The sequence below is a fragment of the Hypanus sabinus genome, chromosome 11 (genome assembly GCF_030144855.1).
Source record: "Hypanus sabinus isolate sHypSab1 chromosome 11, sHypSab1.hap1, whole genome shotgun sequence".
Classification (NCBI taxonomy): Eukaryota; Metazoa; Chordata; class Chondrichthyes; order Myliobatiformes; family Dasyatidae; genus Hypanus; species Hypanus sabinus.
The window spans coordinates 30030205-30043625 of NC_082716.1; positions in this window are offsets into that span (position 1 = coordinate 30030205).

The window sequence follows — 13421 nt, forward strand, 5'->3', positions numbered from 1 at the left end:
GGAAGGCAAATGCAATGTTAGGATTCATTTCAAGAGCAGGGATGTGATGCTGAGGCTTTATAAGGCACTGGTGAGGCCTCACCTTGAGTATTGTGTACAGTTCTGGGCTCCTCATCTTAGAATGGGGGAGAAGGCAGGAACGGGGTACCAATTGTGGATGATAAGCCATGATTACATTGAATGGCAGTGCTGGCTCGAAGGGCCAAATGGCCTACTCCTGCACTTACTGTCTATTGTCTACTGAAGAGATGTGCTGGCATTGGAGAGGGTCCAGAGGAGGTTCACAAGCATGATTCCAGGAATGAAAGGATTATCACACAAGGAACATTTGATGGCTCTGAATATGTACTTGCTGGAAGGCCTAGGCAGAGTAGATGTGGAAAGGACGTTTCTCATGGAGGGAGAGTCTAAGACAAGAGGGCACACCCTCAGGATAGAGGAGAGTCTATTCAAAACAGAGATGCAGAGAAATTTCTTTAGCCAGAGGGTGGTGAATTTGTGGAATTTATTGCCACATGCAGCTGTGACTGTATTTAAGGCAGAGATTGATAGGTTCTTGATTGGACATGGCACCAAAAGTTACGGGGAAAGGCTAGGAAATGGGGTTGAGGAGGAGAAATAAAAGGATCAGCCATGATTGAACAGCAGAGCAGACTGGATGGGCCAAATGGCCTAATTTTTCTCCACCATACTGCTTGAACAGAAAAGGCAAGGGAGATGTGCCAAAGCGAAATACAGAGGTTTCACAGCAGAAGATAGAGTACTTGCTCAGAACTACATCTCCGGAACAAGGCGGGTACCTGTGACAGTGGTGGCAGAAACTGGTCCTGTGTTGTAAGCAGTGGAAACTAGTAGCCAAAACATCTGGAGAAGGCATGTTGATCAGCCGTTGCCTATTTCTGAAGCTACTGAAAACTAATGCAAACTGATTCTGAAACAATGACTGCAGAACCTCTACTAAGATCAAATAACACAGCCAGTGCTTCCACCATCACCTGTGCTTTCTAAAGTGGTCCCTCCTGTCAGTGTAGCACTCAAGCTAAAATCTACACGTATATACACCACCAAGAAATGAAATGAGCTTGACATCATCCTCAGGTCATCAATGCCCTCACAGCAACAAGCAGCCTCCAATCTCTAGTTTAGTGGCTAACCCTCAGCATGTGGAGCCGAAACATCCACAAGGTTATGTCTGGGAATAGAGACAGTCTGCCTTCTTTTGCTAATTCAGAAAAAAATGTTTTTTGTTGTTGGTTGAACTTGATTATTGCATTGAATATTAATAGTTCTGCAGCTGGTCTGTGTATGGGAAGGGGAAGAAACCTTTAAAATAAAGGGGAAGGGAATTGTTGCGTATTCATGTATATTTTGACCCTTACGAGTTGCTGTCAAGCTTCCCTGTGTGTTACATACTGAAGGTAATATGTGACGGCCTTCTGGGTAGATGAATTACAAGCAAAATAAACAGCTGCACACTTGATCCACATCTCTCCGTCCCTTTGTGTTTTATTCACAACTGCGCAGCTTCCCAGTACAATACACATAAAACATGCCTTCCTCTAGCCGGAGTTATGTGCTGCCATCATCCTTCCTCTTGGTATACTTTCTCCTCCTCCTGCAAACAGAGATTAATTACATGATAAAACTTAGATCATCAGGAGCCCTTTTCTGCTTCAAAATGCACTCCAGCAGGATAAGCACCTTGAACTCTTATAACAAGAGAGCACCATGAAACACAAGCAAATAAACTGTGTTAGTTTCAAAATCCTCCAGTATTTCACTTCATAGGAGCTGAGGAGTCCTTTAAATATCACAAGAAATCTCTTCCACTCTTTCGATACCAATCATCCAGGGTTATTAGTCAGTGGCCATCAGAAGGTAATTAGAAACAAAGAAGTCATCCAGTTCACAACTGCCCCATCTGACTCCAATTTTCATTTATTAATGAGGACCCTATCTGTATACTGGTGAGAGTTCTGTTTCCTAAATTGAGAAATGCCCCAAAATTGGAACAAAAGGACATGATGACAGTCAAATTTTATTTGTGATTTTGTTTTCTGGAATTCTAATAGTCTGTTTATTTCTGTCACTTGACAGCAATAATTGAAACTGCGGCCTGGAACTTAGCAGTCAAATTAGTCTATTCCACGATGTATCATTCTATTTGTATTAACATTTTATATAAGAGGTTCCAGACACCAAAATGTCTTTCAATCAACTGAGACCACAGTAATGGTACAGGCTATTTTCCCTTAAACAGAGTCAGTAGCCATCCACATTAAATTTTGATGAGGAAAGACAGCTTCAATTTTGAACTAACTATTTTGAAAACCACGTCTTATTCCAACTGACAATAATCTAAAATACACATTACTGACTTATATTTTGGTCAAAAGGTTAAATCGCTCTGAGGCAGGCAAAATATCTTTAAGCAGCCATTTTAGGTTTAGGAAAGTGAGTGGAATCCATCCTCAGTACTGTTACCATGGCATTTGACACATGCACATGACCAACAGGGCAACATTTCAGCATTGGTAATACCACATGGGGTTTTGCATGAAGTAAATTTAATAATACTGAAATATGATTACCACTCTCTAAGCTAAGTTAATACATTATCCACATTAAAAACAAACTATAAATCCATTTTTCCATACACCATTTGGATGCTGAATTTCTCAGGCTTGCCAATTCTACCCATTTTTCCTCTGAGTCATGTTCCTCCTCCCCCTCACAAATGATGAGAGGGTCTTTGAAATGCTAACTGTTGTTTAGGATATTGATGAATCACCTGTGAAGATAAGATCACTGGAATGATGTATTACTACCTTCTGAATACTCGTTTCAAGATCACCTTCCCAAACTGAAGCCTGAGCTACTAGGGGTATAAACTGTGAGCATGACTTTCTGTCCATTTATATTAATGTGGTTTCCAAGATGTTTTCACTTCCTAGCAAATCACTGTGTGATAGAACCTCTGGGTAGCAGGGAATGAACTTTAGATTTAAGCAGCCTGCACAGATGCTTGTAAATTGTGGCAATCCATATCTAAAACACATTCCCATTTCTTTTTTTAAATATAGAACAGCTTCAGAGATTTGTGACTACATATGTGGTTTTCTGATTACATTTTGTCATGTAACATTCAGCGTGAAGCTCGTATGATTGAAATTTCATGAGTCATCGAAGGAGCTTCCTCTTACGGGCTGTTGGACAATGTTCCAAGGTTTATTGTGAAAGCTCTCTCCAAAATAAATGCAAAAAGAATAATAAACATTAGCAGGTGAAGAGATTATATAGTTATTTTGTGTATCATAACTGAAGAAAAACATTGCAATTTCTCTCTAATGCATTCTGCCTAAAACATATATACAGTTTTGAATAGAGTGTAGCATTTTAATCATTGTCAGAATTGAACTTATCTGTTTTTGAGCATGGCTAATATTGGGAAAACAACATCTGTGATTGCCCTGAGGGCATTAAGAGTCAACCACGTAGTTATGAAACATGTCAGCCAGACCAATTAGAGTTGGCAGGTTCTTTGAACTGTCTTCCCTGTGGGAGCCAGTTGGGTTTCTACAACATTTACAAATTACCAAACTATTCTCTGAATTTCCTGTTTGCTTCCTTTGAATGAATATTGGCACAACTGGCACAAAAGAATGCAGAATATTAAAAGAAATTTGGAAACAGCATTAACTCAAGATCTGGTGTAACAAAATCAGGAAATGTTGGAAATAATCAGCAGATCAGGCAGCATCTGTAGAGAAAGATCAAGAGTTAACATTTCAGGCTGATTACCTATCAACCTAAAGTGTTAACCTATTACCTATTAGAACTTTGAAAAGTTGGACATTGAACATGTTGACATCAAAGAGAAAGGAAAAGATGGTGAGCACATAAAGAATTTCTGTGACAGTGTGGAAGACAAAGGAAAGTGAATGACATAGGAAGTAGTTGTGCTTGCTGAGGGAGGGTGAAAAAGGCTTGATGATACCAGCTGTTCTAAACGGGAAGAGAAAAAGGAGAACAGAGAAACAAAGTTTGTATCCAGTGATCTTTTTGCTAGTTTAAAAATATATCCAATAAAACTGGCTGAGCCCTTAGAGTGAATTGGCCAAGATAAAGAGTGATTATGCTTGAACTCAATAAGGTTCCAACAATTAAATTGATATTTTTAATCACTGCATCTCGAAAGTTTCATAAACCACTGAATTTTTATGTTCTCCTTCATGGAATTCATCATTTCATTTTTCTAAGAAGCCAGGTACCCCAACATAACAATAATTTGTATAAGTAAATTCAGTTATTTTAAATTGGGCTGCTCAGAGGTGATGTATTGAGACTAATTAGAAATTCTACTATTTCTGCAACATCATTTCAGCTGTTTTAAAACTTCTACCAATACACCACTTTGAAATAAACAAGGCAAAAAAATCTCAAAGCCAAATTTTTTAAAAAGGGCTAGAAATTATTTTGTATTGCACAATATTCTTGTGCTCTATATGATGCTAGTTGAATCAAAATCATAACTGCATGGCTGTCATAGAACATCATATCTGTTCTCTGTCTTCTATGCCTTAAACACAATTGCACGAATAGATCAAATTCAAGATATGTGCTGCAGCTTCAAACTATGAGCAACAGCAATTTTGATATTGCCCATGTAAGATTTAGTTGTGCAAGCTTAGTCCACAAACTGCATCTGTTAATGTAGAAGCAGTCTTCATATGGCAACTAAGGCTAGATTTGGAACAAGTTAAAGGAGGCCAGACAAAGCTGGTTCTTTGGCTGGATCTCCAGCTTTTGGAACCTCCGACAGGTAGGTTGACTTTCAGCTCTCCACTTCTGACTCTACACCACTTCCTAGTGCTGGCAGTCCCCTTCAGTCCATAAGACCATGGGTTATAGGAGCAGAATATGCCATTTGGCCCATGGAGTCTGCTCTGCCATTTCATCATGCCTGATCCATTTCCCCTCTCAGCCCCAATCTCCTACTTTCACCCCACTTCCCTCATGCCCTGACTAATCAAGAAACTATCAGCCTCTACCTTAAATATACACAATGACTTGTCCTCCACAGCCACTGCACCAACTACAGCAGAATGCCATTATAAAGTTGATCGTGACCACTAGCTCCATCCCAGTTGAACCTGATGACACTTCCCCGACACAACTGAATGTGGCCCATCCAGTCCAATGTATCACATGGATATGATGGACCCATGGATACTGGTGAACTGCAGCCCAGTACCATTTCCCCACAATCCACAACACAAAAGCTATAATGAGTAATGTGAAATTTATTTTTGCTCACAGCTTGATGCTACCACATATATCTGGAATGGATCCTGCAGTCCTCCCTCATATAGTCTTATTACAGATTTTCCGTGGGTGGCTGACTTCATTGTGTGTAATGCCCAGTACCATGTTGCAGTGTGAGTACATATATGAAACATGCAATAATCTACTCTCATCCTGCCTTGCCCATCAGTAATCACAAACAAGAGAAAATCTGAAGATACTGGAAATCTGAGCAACACACACAAAATGCTGGAGGAACTCAGCAGGTCAGGCAGCATCTATTGAAATAAAGTACAATTGACATTTCAGGTCAAAGCCCTTCGGCAGGACCATAGATGCTATGAACGCTGCCTGGCCTGCTGAGATCCTCCAGCATTTTGTGTGTGTTGCCCACCTGTAATCAATCGGTTTAATATGTCTCCTGAGGCAAGAAGCTATACAGGATTTTCCAAGACATTGTTGAGATGTGCTAGTTAAGATCATAAGACATAATAGATCATAGGAGCAGAATTAGGCCATTTGGTCCATTGAGCCTTCTCCATCATTCTATTACGACTGATTTATTATCCTTCTCACCCACAATCTCCTGCCTTCTTCCAGCAACTTAGAGGCCCTGACTCATCAAGAACCTATCAGCCTCCACTTTAAATATACCCAATGACTTGGCCTCCACACCCATCGGTGTAAATAATCTCCATATATTCACCACACTCTGGCTAAAGAAATTCCTCTTCATCTCTATTCTAAAGGGATATCTTTGTATTCTGAGCCTTTACCCTCTGGTCCTAGAGTCACCCACTATAGGAAACATTCACTCAACATTCATTCTACCTAGGCCTTTCAAATTTGGATAGCTTTCAGTGATATTCCCCTCATTCTTCTAAAATCTAGTGAGTGCAGACCCAGAGCCATCAAATGCTCGTCATGCATTAATCCTTTCATTCTCAGAATCATCTTTATGAAATTCCACTGGGCCCTCTCCAATGCCTGCACATCCTTTCTCAAATAAGGGATCCAAAACTTCTCACAATACTCCAAGTGCGGTCTGACCAATGTCTTATAAAGTCTCAATCTTGCTCTTATTTTCTAATCCCCTAGAAATGAATGCCAACATAGCATTTGCCTTCCTTATGATTGACTCAACCTGCAAGTTAACCTTTAGGGAATCCTGCACAAGGACTCCCAATTCCCTTTGCATCTCTGATTTTTGAATGTTCTCCCTTTTTAGAAGATACACTTCCCTACCCTATAATCCATCTACACCATTTTTGTCCATTCTCCCCATCTGATTCCTTTTTCAGACTCATTACTTCCTCAACAATACTTGCCCCTTTACCCATCTTTGCACTGTCTCCAAACTTGGTCACAAAATTATCAATTCCATTATCCAAACCACTGACATAATATGTGAAAAGTAGCAGTCCCAATACCAACCCCTGCAGAACACCTCTAGTCACGAGCAACCAACCACAATAGGTCCCTTTTATTCCCACTTCTTGCTTCCTGCCAGTCAGCCAATCTTCTATCCACGCCTGTATCTTTCCTGTAATAACATAAGCTCTTATCTTGTTAAGCAGTCTCATGTGCAACAACTTGTCAAAGGCCTTCTGAAAATCCAAGTAAACAACATCCACTGATTCTTCTTTGCCTATCCTGCCTGCTATTTCCTCAACTAATTCCAACAGATATGTCAGGTGAGATTTCCCCGAAGCCTCTCCTTAACATCTTCCCAACCACTAAAGTCAGGCTAACTGGCCTATAATTTCCTTTCTTCTTTTTAAAGAGAGGAGTGAAATTTGCAATTTTCCAGTCCTCTGGTTCAATTCCAGAATGTAGTGTTCCTCGAAAGATCATTATTAATTGCCTCCACAGTCTCTTTAGCCACCTCTTTCAGAACTTTGGGATGTAGTTGATCTGGTCCAGGTGACTTATCTACCTTCAGATCAATCAGCTTCCCAAGCACCTTCTCCTTAGTAATAGCAACCACACTCACTTCTGTTCCCTGACACTCTCAACTTTCTGGCATATTGTTGGTGTATTCCACAATGAAGACTGATGCAATATAGACTGGGTGAATCAGGTTGGTCAAGGAAGTCTTGAGGAGGACTTTATAGAATGCATCCATGATGCTTTCTTGAGCAGCATGTTAGTGAACCCACAAGGGAAAATACTATCTTAGATCTAGTCCTGTGCAATGAGACAGGTAGGATTAACGATCTTGTAATCAGGGATCCTCTTGGAAAGAGTGATCATAGTACATTTGGATTTAGCATACAGATGGAGGATGAAATAGATCCAAAACCAGTGTATTATGCTTGAGCAAGGGAGACTACAACAGGATGAGGAAGGAGTTGGCCAATATGGATTGCGAGCACAGCCTATTTGGTAGGACAGTTGAGGAACAGTGGAATACTTTCAAAGAGATTTTTCACAGTGCTCAACAAAGTATATTTCAGTCAGAAGTAAGGAGAGTAAGTGTGGGAAGAGACAGCCTTGGATAACTAAGGAAATAAAAGATAGTATCCAATTAAAAGCTGATGTGTAGAGTAGTGGGAGACTAGAGGATTGGGAAAACTTTAAAAAGCAACAAAGAACAACTAAGCAAGAAATAAGGAAAGGGAAGATAGAGTATGAAAGTAATTTAGCACAAAATATAAAAACAGATAGCAAAAGTTCTTATAAATATATAAAGTGGAAGAGGGTGGCTAAAGTCAACGTAGGTCCCTTGGAAGACAAGAAGGGGAAATTGATATTGGGTGATAAGGAAATGGCGGAGGCATTGAACGACTATTTTGTGTCAGTCTTCACGGTGGAGGACACGTCTAATATGCTAAAGAATGATGTTGTGGACAAAATGGGAGGTGAGGACTTTGATAAAATCTCTGACACTAAAGAGATAGTGATGAGCAAACTAGAGGGCCTGAAGGTAGATAAGTCCCCTGGTCCTGATGGGATGCATCCCAGGTCTGGCAACTGCTCTTCACATGACCAAAGGAAACTGCAGGAAGCTGTGGACACAGCTCAGCACATCATAGAAACCAACCCCCCCCCCCACAACTCTGCCTATGTTTCTCGCTGCCCCAGTGAAGCAGCCAACGTAATCAAAACCTCGCCCTCCCCAAACATTTCTTCTTCTCCTCTCTACCACTAGGCAGAAGATACAAAGACCTTAAAGCTCAAGGACAAATTTAACTCACTGTTATAAAACGGACCTCTTTTACGATAAGATGGGCTTTTGTCTTCACCATCTACCTCATACTGACCTTTCACTTTACCGTTTTCCTGTACTGCACTTTTTCAGTATGTTCCCCCGAGGTCAGGTGATCTACTCCTGATCCTAATTCACACCTTACTATGTTCTTATGAATGATACATGATAGGAAAAGACTTTTCAAGTCACACCAGGGATCAGAATGTGTGTGTGAAATGGGAACTGCATTCTTATAATTTGATTTCCTAACCTTGCCTGCTGCAATTGGAATTCCCACCCTACAATTATAACCATCAAATTACCAGATGCAAAACCATTCTTGTTTCTTTGCTTTTCTTTCTATTAAATCAACTCTTATTTTATTATTCATTTAGAATAGTTCTCTTCACTTGAGAACGGTAATATCCGGTTAGAAATTTGTTAATATGATTCCTTTGTTTTGTGAAAGTTGAGAAAGAGAGAGAAACATGAGGATTGCCTTGAGGTGGTGATGCTGGTTCAGCATCAGTTGCTGTTAAGCTAATGTAGTCTGTCAGTAGGACCACATGAGCAAGCTAGTGAGTGAAATGAGAATGAAAGAAAATGAAATGGAGAGAGAAAGAGGAAGAGGGGGGAGGAAGAGAGAGAAGAATAAAGAAAGAAAGTTTGCAATTTAATAGTCTGCTTCACGAACTCAGCATGACCCCGTACTGTTTACACACAAGAAAGGCATTTGAAGTATCGTCAAAGTTGTAATGTAAGAGAGATCAGTTTACAGTGAAGTCAGATATAATAGTCTACTTTGATTTTCAAAAGTAAGAACTAGTAATGTAAGAAAAGGACTTTCAATAGACATTATCAAAATGGATCTTCACAAGGTACTCACCATATTTCCATACAAGAGATTACTTTTTAAAATGATGAGCGCCAAACTGAAGGTAGACTTTCAAAAGCTCAGCTCTGAGAGGGAAGTTACAGGCTGTTGATTGCAATGATCATCTTCCAGAAAAAGTATGATCAATAAAGTAGTTAGTAGTTCTGTTTGCTGCCATAAGACACTACTGTGTTTCACCAGCACCATCTTAAACCAGGAGCCTGATGCTTGAGGTGAAACTGTTCCTGAACTTGATGGAGTGGTTTCCTGAGGCTCCAGTATCTTCTCCCTGATGGCAGCAGAGAGAAGAGAGCATGGCCTGGGTGGTGGGAGTCCTTCATGATGGATGCTGCTTTCCTGCAACAGCATTCCGTGTAGATATGCTCAATTTACCCATGATAAACTAGGCCATATCCACTGCTCTTTATAGGATTTTCCATTCAAGGGCATTTGTGTTTCTATACCAGGCTGTATCCAACTAGTCAATATACTCTCCACCACACTTCTAAAGAATTCAGTCACAATTGCACTTATGTGCTGAACCCAGGACAGATGCTCAGAAATCAATTCAAAGTTGCTGACCCTCTCCACCTCTAATCCTCCAAGGAGGACTGGCTCATGTACCACCAGTTTCTACACCTGAGGTCAATAATCAGCTCCTTGGTCTTGCGGATATTGAGTCAGAGGTTTTCGTTGTTGCACCACTCAGCCAGACTTTCAATCATCCTCCTATATACTGATTTGTCACCTCCTTTGATTTGGTCAATGACAATGGTGTATTCAGCATGTTTAAATATGGCATTGGAGCTGTGCTTAACCTCACAGTCATAAGTATAAAATGAGTAGAGGTGGGGGCTAAGCACACAACATTGTGGTGCATCTGTGCTGAGGGAGATTGTGGGGGAGATGTTGATGCCAATCCAAACTGACTAGGGTCTGCAAGTGAGAAAATCATGGATCCAGTGGCACAAGGAGGTATTGAGGTCATGTTCTTGAAGATTATTCATTGGTTTTGAAGGATGATGGTATTGAATGGCAAGCTGTCGTCGAGAAAGAGCATTCGGATGTATGTGTTTTTGCTGTCCAGATGTTCCAGGGTTGAGTGAAGAGCCAATAAAATGGCAACCTCTTGCTCCAGGAGGCAAATTGGAGCAGATCCAGTCACTGCTCAGGCTGGAGTTGATATGTTTCATCAGCAACCCACAAAGCTCTTCATCACTGTGGATGTAAGTGCTACTAGATGATAGTCATTAAGGCAGGTTACTATGGTCTTCTTCAACACCAGTATAATTGAAGCCTACTTGAAGCAGGTGGGTACCTCAGACTGCTGAAAACATCGGTGAACACTCCAGCCCGTTGATCAGCACAGGTCTTTAGTACTTGGCTAAGAACTGCATCTGGGCCAGGTGCTTATTGTGGGTTCAAAATCCTGAAGGATGCTCTCATTTCAGCCTCAGACACTGAAGTCATAGGATCATCAGAGCTGTGGGAGTTTATGAAAGGTCCTCCATGTTTTGATGGTCAAAGTAAGCATGAGAGGCATTGAGCTCATCTGGGAGTGAAGCTTTGCTGTCCTCATAAGAGAATGGGGGGAAATTTGATAGACATACAAAATTATGAAAGGTATAAATACAGTAAATGCAAGCAGTCTTTTTCCATTAACGTTGGGTGAGACTAGAACTAGAGCTCATGGACTAAGGGTGAAAGGTGAAGTGTTTAAGGCTAACTTGAGGGGGAATTTCTTCAGTCAGAGGGCAGTGAGAGTGTGGAACAACTAGCATCTAGCAGGAGTGGTGGAAGCAGGTTCAATTCTAACATTTAAAAAAAGTTTGTATGAGTACATGGAAGAAAGTAGTATGGAATGCTACGATCCAGGTGCAGGTAGATGGGAATATAGCAGAATAATAATTTGGCATAGACCAGATGGGCTGAAGCGCCTGTTTCTGTGTGGTAGTGGTCAGTGGCTCTTTGGTTCTATAACATAATAATGCTATTGGTTAGGAATGTCAAGGAATATAAATCATCAGTTGGTAGCTGTAGTTGACATATAGACCAACTTGGGTCTGACAATGGTGGCAGTATATTGGGGTCACACATAACTCCTGATCCTGGCCTTCACATGTTTACATTCCCTTGTTCTTTGGTTGTCGATTAAGCAAAGCTTCTCCAAAAGCCTCTTCTAAACAGAGCAGCTTCAATTCTACATCATTTCTTGTTTTCTGTGGGGATGTAGACACAGACTTTCAGTGCATTACAAAGAGTACAGATATCTCTAAGGCCTCAGGCAATGATTCTAAGGCTGTAGTGACATAGAGTGGTCAACTCTCCATGGATATAATAATCTCTATGTATGTCTCAGCTTATCGCAACAAGCCTTTTCTTTTTTATTTTATTTACTGCACCCTTACAGGGAAGAGATTGACTAGCTTCTGACTTCTCTCACCATCCACATCTGGTAATGAGGGGTTAGCTCTGAAGCAGCTAACAGCAGAGTAACCAAAGTTCAAAATAAATTTATTATCAAAATACGTACTGTATATGCCAGTGAATACTACCCCGAGATTCATTTTCTTACAGGCATTCACAGTAGAATAAAGAAGTACAATAAAATCAATGAAAAACTACATACAAGGTCTGACAAATACAAGAAGAAAAAAGTAATTACAAATAAATAAATACTGAGAACATGAATTGTAGAGCCCATAAGACCAGAAGACAAAGGAGAAGAATTAGGCCACCTGGCCCATCCAGTCTGTTCTGCTATTTCATCATGGCTGATCCATTTTCCTCTCAATCCCATTCACCTGCCTTCTCCTGTAACCTTTCACACCCTGACTAATCAAGAATCTATCAACCTGCGCCTTAAATAACCTGGCCAATAACCTGGCCTCCACAGACCTGGCAACGAAATCCACAGATTAACCTCCCTCTTGCTAAAGGAATTCCTCTTCATTTTCATTCTGCATAGATGTCCCTCTATTCTGAGGCTGTGCACTCTTGTGTTAGACTCCTGCACCATAGGAAACATCCTCTCCACATCCACTCCATCTAGACCTTTCAACTTTTGATAGCTTTCAATGAAATCCCCCCTCATTCTTCTAAATTCTAGTGTGTAAAAGCCCAGAGTCATCAATCGCTCCTCAAACAATAAGCCTTTCATTCCTGGAATCATTATCGTAAACCTCCACTGAACCCTCTCCAATGTCAGCACATTCTTTCCTAGACAAGGGGCCTAAAACTCCAAGTGAGGCCTCACCAGTGCCTTACAATGATTTAGTGTTACATGTTTACTTCTATATTCTAGTCCTCTCAAAATAAATGCAAACATTGCATTTGCCTTCCTCACCACTGACTCAACATATAAGTTAACCTTTATTTAAGGAGTCCTGCACAAGGCCTCGCTAGTCTTTTCGTACAGTTCCTTCGATTTTAGAATTGTCTCCCTGTTTAGAAAATATTCTATGCTTTTATTCCTTCTACCACAGTGCATGACCATACACTTCCTGTCACTGTATTCCATTTGCCATTTCTTTGCCCATTCTCCTAATCTGTCTAAGTCCTTCTACAGCCTCTCTGCTTCCTCAATACTACCTGCCTCTCCACCTATCTTCGTATCATCTGCAAACTCGGCCACAAGCTATCAATTCTGTCATCCAAATCATTGACATACAACGTATAAAGAACCAGTTCCAACACCAGGCACTGTGGAACACTTTAGTCACTAGCAGCCAATCAGAAAAAGTTCCCTTTATTCTCAGTCTTTGCCTCCCGGCAATCAGACAATGCTGTCTCCATGCAAATATCTTTCCTGTAATACCATGAGCTCTTTTCTTGTTATGTGGCCTCTTTTGTGTCGCTTCGTCAAAGGCCTTCTGAAAATCCAAGTACACAACATCCACTGATTCTCCTTTGTCTATCCTGCTTATTATTTCCACAAACCGTTCTAATGGATGTTATGTATTTAATATTTCAAAAATATTGAGTAATTTTATATTAATTTGATACGATTAATTATTCTTGTTTGTTTAAATAATTCTTTATGGGTCATATGTA